Raw genomic sequence first — 8,010 nt, 5'->3', positions numbered from 1 at the left:
TTCGGCCTTGGCCAAATATGGCACTGCACGAAAGTATGAACCATTCTTTGGTTTGGTTCTGGACTGTTACAGTATTAATTCCAGTTTTGATTTTTGAATTAAAACTCAAATAATGGTGGCTGTTTCAGGTGTTACAAATCGTGCATTAAGTGTCAAATTAAATGCTATTGATTCTTCAACTCCTATATAAGAAGAGTGTAGGAGCAGCAGGTTTACACACAGAGAGAACAACACACACAACACAGAAAATTCTGGTTTTCCCAGCTCCAAAACTCTGTTCCTACTCCGTTCTTGAAGCTGTGTTTTTGCCCGTGCTCTCGTTCGCCGGGTTCGTTCGTTTGGGTGCTCAAACGTCGAACTGTTGTACGTTTTATCCTGGGAAACCTAGGCCACAACGCTCCTAGCACTTTTGGGAGGTGGCAAATAAGGTTTTAAGGAAAGACAAACACTTTGCCTAACTCGTACCTTCTATCTTCCTTCTCCTTCTTTCTTGTTGGGATTATGCTTTTAAGCAAAAATCCGTTCTTTCTCTTTTGATATATTATTTGGGTTGGACTCATAATCTGAGGATTATTAGTTTCAATTTTGGTTGGTATATATTGGTATATCTTTTTCGTAGATATACATGTATATATAACCTTTGGATCCGTTTTATATATATTTGTGTGTATATATATATTACGGATAAAATATCAAATAATATTTTATATACTTGTGTGTGTATATATAAATATTATTTTGCGATATTAAATCGATTTTGGTTCATTATCACCAACAATCTTAAAACCTTATTTTTTGATAATGAACAAGTCGATGGATTCCAAAAGTGTTGGATCCGTGAATGTTGCCGGAGGTGCACATTCAAATGGTAGGAACGGAAACGATGTTGCACATTCCGTGATGCCGGTTGACGGCAGCAACGTTGGAAATGATATTTCCATGGGAGTTGCAAAGACACACGATGGTGCTCCGGAGAACTTTGGTTCACGATCCAGTAGACCTGTGGCTAATGGCACACAATTGGTACCTATTGTGTTGTCTAGTGGATCGGCTAAAAGCCACGAAGGATCCTATGATGCTGTGATCACTACATGGTCTGAGGACTATTGTAGTGTGACCAATGACTTCAACCGTAGTCAAAGGAAACTTAAGCGGAAGCTTAGCTTTCAAGAAGATTACGGGAAGAAGGAAAAAAGCCACTATGAAGCGAACCGTCATCCTGGTGAAAAGGTTGAGGACAATTTCGCTATGTTTAAAACATGTGGATGGTTGGACGAGTGAGGTCACAACCGAGGTACCCCCGATGTGCGCGATGGACCACCCTTCGTGGAGTGGACGATTGGAAAATTGAACAAGGCACACGGGTTGAAGGACTACAACGGGATAGGAATAAGGAATTTGTTTCCAATGTATTTCCTATTTATTTATTTTGAATAAATATTGTAGTATCCTTGTAATATTTTTATTTGAATAAAAATATAATTGTTCCATTGAGTTGAATTTTGGTACATACGAATTATTTGTTAGAATAATGTCAAATGTATGAAATAATTCAATATGGGTGCGTAGTGCATCACGAAGCATTATGTGGAAAATGCTAAAATGGCTTAACGGCCGGAACGAAATGTAACAAGTTACATGTTGAAATCCCGTAACGAACTTCGGTTCTAGTTCATATAGAACGATACGGATTTCAAGGATCAATTTGTCAAAAATTGGAATAACTATATAATCGTGAGCGTCACAGCTCATGTGTTGAATATTTTATATAATATTCTAAGAACGATTATATGAGTTTGATTCAACTAGTTTTGGAAATTTGGTTGATTTGGTTTTGTTAATTGTGTTATAATTAACTTGATCAAAAATTCTAAAATATACTAGTATATTTAATTTGAGACAAATTGTGTTTTGATGAATAGTGTTTTTTAGCACTAATGGATAGTGCAATTTAATCTGGCACTTTGAAGTGCAAATTAAAACACTATAACAGTGCTATTAGGCACTAGGTAGAGTGCCTAATGAGGTACTTTCGGCCACTTGGTGGCTGCACCTTTAGGTGTTGAAAACTTAAGCAAATTGGTGCTTTGGTAATAGCAATAAAGGTGCTAGATTATGATTGGTCTTAATGCTAATCTACTTAGCTTAAACCTTTCGTATGTGGCTAATTAAACTTAGCATTGTAAAAGTGTTATGTGATTAGCACGAAAGGAGGTTTGGTTAATTGTATAATTAACTAATAATCCTTGTGCTAGGTAGCACTGAAATTATAAATTAAGCAACCGAATGTTGCTAGGAGTTTATAATTTAAGGCAATAGAATATTGCTTTGGAATCGGTGCGTTAGTTTGGTAACAATGATTCGTGCTTGGTATAGCATGTTTCGTGCTTCACTACTAAGCACTGATTCATGTTCAATTTCAGAAGCACTGATTCGGGTTTGTGGCCTTTCGGTCAAAACTGAATGGATTCGTAAGTGCTGATCTGTTCGCACCTACGAGATGTGCTAACGTGTAGCACATGTCTATTCTTTATAAGAATAAAAGGATAACCAAATTAATTGTGGATTAATGCGGTTATGAATGATCGATGTGGTGAACGTGAAACACCTATTGGTGATTTCGGCGCAAGCGTTGTTATTGTACTCGAAAGTACGGTACGGTATTCACCTCAATCGAACGTTGTTACCGAACATAAATATCAAGGCGTTGATAAGTTCGTGTCTACCTCATAGTATGTGGGTGAGACATTTCTTTGGACAAGTAAGTACCTTTTAAATAAGGTTACCCGCATGAAATTATTACGAATTGTGGGTACGTAGGAAGGTTCCTACTAATGCCCGAAATGTGGGGGTGTCTTGCCAAAGGTGTGTATTGGTTCTTAGTACACGAGTCCAAGAGTTTGGATGTACATAAGAACACGAAAGATTGATTCAAGAAATTCATCGTTCTTGGAAGATGTATTTTTGTGAAGGATCAATAAAGGACCTAGCACGTTGAAAGGAACTTTCGGCGTAGCTATGGTTGAAGGGTGTGAAAGAGAACCCGAGCTCAAAGCTAGACGTAGCAAGAAAGCTAGGATTGAAAAATCCTTTGGTCCATATTTTCTGACGTACATGTTAGAGTGTGATGCGCACAATCTAACTTGTTTACTAGAAAAGAAATTGGATTTTCTGACATGGTTGTTAGAAAACGAGCCTCGAACGCATGTAGAAGTGGTGACTTCTACAGATGGACCAACCCGAGAGAGGCTATCGAGAGTGAAGTAGATTCTATCTTAAAGAATCATACTTGGAACTGGTTGTTCTTCCTCCAGGTTGTAAAACCTCGGGATCCTAAGTGGATCACTAGTCAGAAGACAAAACCGGTTGGTCATATTAAAGTAAAATGGCCAGGGTTGTAAGTGTAGATTACATGCAACGTGAGTGCCACGGTTACTTCGATATGTATTCTCTGGTGATGAGAATGAAATCCATTAGAATGATACTTGCCAAAGTCGTTTAGCGAGACTTGGAAGTTCATCAAAATGGATGTGTCGCTTTCTTAGTAGACATGGAACGACCTGAAGGTCTGTGGTTCCACGATGTGAAAAGAAAGTGTGTAATTGGTAAGGTCATGGTATGATTCGGAACAATTGCCTTAGTGTCTGGTATGTGAGGTTTTGATAATGCAATGATGACCAACGAGTTTAGTATAAATAAAAGTGACTAGTGGGTCTACGTATTGCGTACGATAGACGGTGATATCACTACTTGTTTATACACGATAAACTCAACGTGGGTAGCAACGATCGAATGATCAATTCTACTAGGAACATGTCAAATTTGAGATTTAACATGAAAGGTGTGAGTTTGGCAGATTTAATCTTCGAGATTAAAATCGTGAGAAGACCGTATGGTCTCGGGTTAAGCCAATCTCATTAAGTTTGATTGAATCCTTGTAAAGGATGATAATCAAGTGGCTTGGACACCGTTAGATACTAACATACAACTAGCCAATAATCATGGAGATTGTAATTCTCGTGGAGAATACATTCAGATTATTGGTAGTTTAATTGTATCAAATGGGTTATACCAAGCCAGATATTGCCTTTGCGGTTAACAAACTTGGTAGACATCTGAGTAACCCTAGTGATGCGCACTAGAAGACAATAGTGAGAGTTATGAGATACTTGAGGTATGCTCGTGACTTTGGACTGCACTACATGGGATATCTAGCCGTACTTGGAAAGTATAGCACAGATATCAAAGGACGCTAAGTCCATTAAAGGCTACGTCTTTACGTAAGCCAGTGCAGTCGGTTGGACGGAAATTCTCGAAATGAATTTGTGATAGCTAAGATCCGACGGGATCAAAGCTGAGAGCCTTACACTCGTGTCGCGAACGAGTAGGCCGAATGGCTATGCCATTATTTCGAGAATGTTCCTAGTGGTGAGCTCGTACCTCCAATTTGTGTGCATTGCGATAGTCAAGCCAAAATTGGTTAAAGTACAGAGTTAAATGTGGAATGGTAAGTCTAGACTTATAAGTCGTAGATATAATACCATTAAACAATTTCTCACAACGGGGGTTATCTCTATTGACTATGTGATGTCAATGATAACGTAGCGGCCGCTAACTAGCTAACCCGAGGGTAAGCAAATAGTTGTGGAGAAATTGGAACGAGGAATGGGTCTAAAGCCCTTGGACTAAAAGTTCTATAGTTGATACCCAACCTAGCTGGCACCTAGGTTCAATGGGACAACTAAATTATAGAATGAAGCGTGTCACTGTGGGGGTCTCGGACTCCCTACCACTCCTCGTTAGAAACAGTGACTCCCGCGCAAGGTTAGCATGTTGATGCTTTAATGATTCGAATGTCGGTTGACATGTGTGAGTATGCGGGATACTCGGGAAAGAATCACCTATGTGAGAGAGAAGTGAGGGTCGCTTCAAAGGAGAATTGATTGGCACAATTCTTCACAAACTCTTGTAGAACCAAGACGGTGACCCACGACCAAAATGGGCACACTCATAAGAACAGAGTATGGTTGGGAGATTCCTGTGTGAGATATGTCATCGTCTACACAAACGGCAGTCGGTTCAAAGACATCGCGTTCTACCGTACAGCCAGTAGAGTAAACATGTCTTCACAAGGGAAGTTTCAAAGGGTATAGTGATCCCTACCTATCCTATGCAGGGATCGACCGTTAAACACAGTTGTTTCCGATTTCAAAATACCCTGAAAATCAATTTTCATTCATGTGGGGGATTGTTGGAAAAATAGCATTAAAATGGCATTTAAGTCGCTATTTTGTGGTACAATTATCAGTGGGGTCCACTTCCGATTTGGGTCGGGTCAAAATGGATTCGGATTCTTCGTAGTGAGACGAAGAGATTGATATATTGTACGCTCAAAACGGATAATGGGTGAATGAGATATTGATTCTCAAAGTAGACCCATTGAGTTGGAAAAATGAAGGGAAAAGTGAGCTTTGTCCCACATTGATTTGGAAAGAGGATTTCACCCCACTTTTTATACAAGGGATCTTTTGGAGCTTGTAGAATTGTATAACATAGAGGCTCTCTCGCGCGGGGGGGGGGGGGGGGGGGGGGGGGCGGGGGTGCAAATCAAATTTCAACTAGAAACGAGATCGAAAAGGCTTGATTCAAGCGCGGGCACGAATGTCGTCCGAAAATTGGCTGGCCTTGCGGGCCAAGTTTTGGTATACTTTTCCAACATAATAGTCACTTGTTTCGGCCAAGGCCGATCTGAGAGGATTCGACCAAGGCCGAAAGAAACCAGTGTAACACGAGAGGAAGTCTCCTCTCGTGTTGGTGGGTTCGGCCACGAGAGGAAGTCTCCTCTCGTGTTGGTGGCTTCGGCCAAGGCCGAAACAAACCAGCACAACACACTGCTGGTTTCGGCCTTGGCCAAATATGGCACTGCACGAAAGTATGAACCATTCTTTGGTTTGGTTCTGGACTGTTACAGTATTAATTCCAGTTTTGATTTTTGAATTAAAACTCAAATAATGGTGGCTGTTTCAGGTGTTACAAATCGTGCATTAAGTGTCAAATTAAATGCTATTGATTCTTCAACTCCTATATAAGAAGAGTGTAGGAGCAGCAAGTTTACACACAGAGAGAACAACACACACAACACAGAAAATTCTGGTTTTCCCAGCTCCAAAACTCTGTTCCTACTCCGTTCTTGAAGCTGTGTTTTTGCCCATGCTCTCGTTCGCCGGGTTCGTTCGTTTGGGTGCTCAAACGTCGAACCGTTGTACGTTTTATCCTGGGAAACCTAGGCCACAACGCTCCTAGCACTTTTGGGAGGTGGCAAATAAGGTTTTAAGGAAAGACAAACACTTTGCCTAATTCGTACCTTCTATCTTCCTTCTCCTTCTTTCTTGTTGGGATTATGCTTTTAAGCAAAAATCCGTTCTTTCTCTTTTGATATATTATTTGGATTGGACTCATAATCTGAGGATTATTAGTTTCAATTTTGGTTGATATATATTGGTATATCTTTTTCGTAGATATACATGTATATACAACCTTTGGATCCGTTTTATATATATTTGTGTGTATATATATATATTACGGATAAAATATCAAATAATATTTTATATACTTGTGTGTGTATATATAAATATTATTTTGCGATATTAAATCGATTTTGGTTCATTATCACCAACATGGTATTGGTTTTGATTTCGATTTTGGATGGTACGTTTATGAGGCTCTTTGAGGAGTTTGGAAAAAAGCTGGTTAATAGACTAAGGGACAACAATGATCTGAATATTGCTCTTCATTTGAGGTATAATAACTAACATGACTTTTGATTTAATGTTTGACGTGTAACTTAATTAACCGATTTTCTTTGAGTGTAGATATGAAAAAGACATGCTTGCGTTTGCTGGCTGCAGCCACAATCTGACTGAGGTAGAAACTAAGAAACTTCGCGTTATGTTGTATAATATGCAGCACTGGAAAGAGAAAGAGATAGACAGCAAAGAAATGAGACTGCCCTATGTCCTCGAGAGAAGCGGCCATGTTTCTGAAGGCGATGGGGTACCCCTCCACGACAAAAATATAAATTTTGCAGGACAAATTTATGATAACAACAACATGGATGCATTCCACTTAGAATACCCCTATGTGTTTTCAAACTCAACACTCGCAACAGATGAGGAGTTGGAATCTTTCAAGCCATATCATAAATCAACATAATCTGGAAATACGTAAAAAAAAATTGAATTTTTCTGCCGAAAAAGTGACAAAAACAGCAAGTTAGATGAAAAAATAACATGTTAGCATTTTGTTTTTATTTTATTTTTTCATGTAAGCAAATTAGATGGGTTACTTGTTAAAAACTTACTAAAAATGCTAAATGAAAAATAATTGGGAGTATAATAACTTTGATGAACCATATTTTAATTCATGGTGCTAGATGAACAATCAATGTTAGTACATGGGCCTATTTGACTCTTACGCCTTAAGTTTTCGAGGACCCTCCGATCCAAAGGGCCTAGGCTAGTTACTCTTTGCTAATATTGTGGGCAATATTGCCCATCCCAGATTTGTGTAACTTATTTCTTTGTTCTTTTTTATTTCTTCCTCATTATTTGTATTAAAATAAAAGAAAAAAAAAAGAAAAAATGACAATTTTAGTCTTTAAATTATATATATATATATATATATATATATATATATATATATATATATATATATATATATATATATATATATATATATATATATATATATATATATATATATATATAGGCTTCGAATCCGATGCACCCCCTATGATACATGAGTTCATGAGCTCTCATGATATCCATTGATTAAGTTTCCTTGAATGGCTAAGATTATAAGAAATTTATAAATTAATTAAGGATATATAGAAAACAAAAGGATTAAATTGTAATTGTATTTATGTGTTTAATTATGGATATAATATTAAAGGAATCTTTAGCATTAAATTAGGGATATTATGAATGGTAATTGAAACCGTTGATTGTTAAA

Source organism: Ipomoea nil, unplaced genomic scaffold, assembly GCF_001879475.1.
Source record: "Ipomoea nil cultivar Tokyo-kokei standard unplaced genomic scaffold, Asagao_1.1 scaffold3314, whole genome shotgun sequence".
Taxonomy (NCBI): domain Eukaryota; kingdom Viridiplantae; phylum Streptophyta; class Magnoliopsida; order Solanales; family Convolvulaceae; genus Ipomoea; species Ipomoea nil.
Note: the sequence above shows the minus strand (reverse complement) of the source record.